Genomic DNA, 2500 nt, shown 5'->3' with positions numbered 1-2500 from the left:
ATATATATACAAATATACATATATATATATATATATATATATATACATATATATATATGTGTGTGTGTGTGTGTGTGTGTGTACATACATACATATGTATATATATATATGTATATATATATACTGTATATATATGCAACAGTAATCACATAAAACACGTGAATAAAGATTTTTGCTTGTAACCACGAGGAAATTAAAGATCGGAATACCTTGTCATTTGTCATCCTTATGGTTCATGCTGTGTGACATTTTATCACCTGTTTCAATTGTCACCCATTTTATTTATTGTTTTTATATTTTTGTTTCTTTGTAAGATAATCCTTTCGTATTTACGTTGTGTGACCTCTCCTGTTTTCTATGTTATTATATTTAAGTTATTCTTTGTTGTGACACTATGTACTTTGAAAATGTCTTAATAGACGAAAACGTTCAGTATTCCGATCTTTAATTTCCTCGTGGTTACAAGCAAAAATATATAAATATATATATACATATATATATATATATATATATATAAATATACATATTATAATAAAATAGAAGCCTCTGTCTGTCATAACCATATATATTCTGATACCCCATCACTCCAGGTACTTGAATAATTGTATTCAATTTCGAAAAAAAATTGCTTAGGGTTAAGGTTTAGAGTTAGGAGGTTTATGTAGTATCCCCAGAAGTCGCGTAGTATCTTAATATGATTAAACAAACCATTGCATGTATAAATATATATTATTTACATATGTGAAACTAATGTTGCCACAAACCATGATAGCTTTTGTAAGAAGAAAGCATTTTTATGGAAAATGATTGTATAATTTTGCCAAATGTTGAAATATTGGTTATTTTCACTTAATTTTTGTGCAGGCGGATATAGTTCCTTCACAAGCACCTACGTTTTTGCAGAGTAAACCACTATAACTATATATATTCTGAAGATAAATAAACTAGATATATTTCTTCACCTTTCAGCTGAAGACATTTATTATCAATCCACACACACACACACACACACACACACACACACACACACACACACACACACACACACACACACACACACACACACACACACACACACACACACACACAGACACACACACACACACACACACACACACACACACACACACACACACACACACACACACACACACACACACACACACACACACACACACACACACACACACACACACACACACACACACAAAAGAATGTGTATACATGATATTTGTGTTTGTGTATGCATGTATTTTCAAACTAGGGTTTCCCAACTTCGGGAGTGGGGGGTGCGCACACCTCGGAGGGGGAGTATTGAAATCTATATTTAATCTAAAAAAATATTTTGGTTAGGATTAAGGGTTAAAGTTAGGTGGTTTATGGTGAGGGAACACGCCACTACTGTAGTCCCCCCTTAAGTTATTATTTTTGTAACATAAGAATCAATATAATTAAACAAACCACTGTATGTGTTCATAAAGATTATGGAAATTTGTGAACTTAATGTTCCTACAAACCATCATAGCTTTTGTAAGAAAAAATCATGCAAATGTAAAATAATTGCATAATTTTACCAAATGTTGAAATACTGCTTATTTTCATTTAATTGTAGTGCAGTGGAAATTTATTATTTACAATATGTTCCTAGGTTTTTCCAAATAAACACCCATAACCATATATATTCTGAAGATAAATAAAGTAGATATATTTCCTCATCTTTTAGCTGTAGGCATTTATTGTCAATCCACACACACACTCACACACGGACGCAAAAGAATGTGCGCAGGATATTTGTGTTTGTGTATGCATGTATTTTCAAACTAGGGTTTCCCAACCTTCGGGTAGGGGGGCGCACATCTTGGGGGGGGGGAGTGTTTACACCTATATTTAATTTAGAAATATTTTGGTTAGGGTTAAGGCTTCAACTTAGGTATGGTATGGTTAGTTTAGGGATAATTCACTAACTCTAAGCAACTCACGGGTAATTGGCTAATATATATATATAAATATATATACATATATATATATATATATACATATATATATATATATATATATATATGTACGTGGAGTTAGACACGACAGCATTATTGTAGTTATTCAGTTTTTCCTCGTATTCTCGATTTTCCTGATTAGAGATTTGCCACTAACCGGATGAAATGAAACTAAATCACTGTATTCTTCAATTTCTTTCCATTATTTGAACTCAACGTTTCGTCTTAATGAAGACATTTTCAAGAGTAAACTGAAATAACAAAAATTACATAATTTCAGTAATGGTGACAAAATTACAAAAGTTATATAAATACTGTAATGGAGACAATTGTAAGAACAATACTAGTAAAATATGAGGAATATAATATAATAGCAAATAAATACAATGACCATGGAACAGTGGTGGTGGTGGTAGTATTGGTAGTAGTGGTGGTGGTAGTGGTGGTGGTAGTGGTGGTAGTGGTGGTAACAGTGGTGGTGATGATAGTGGTAGTGGTGATGGTAG

This window comes from Oratosquilla oratoria, chromosome 20, assembly GCF_046742065.1.
Source record: "Oratosquilla oratoria isolate Oo_2021 chromosome 20, ASM4674206v1, whole genome shotgun sequence".
In the NCBI taxonomy this organism is placed as follows: Eukaryota; Metazoa; Arthropoda; class Malacostraca; order Stomatopoda; family Squillidae; genus Oratosquilla; species Oratosquilla oratoria.
This window is presented reverse-complemented; position numbering follows the sequence as displayed.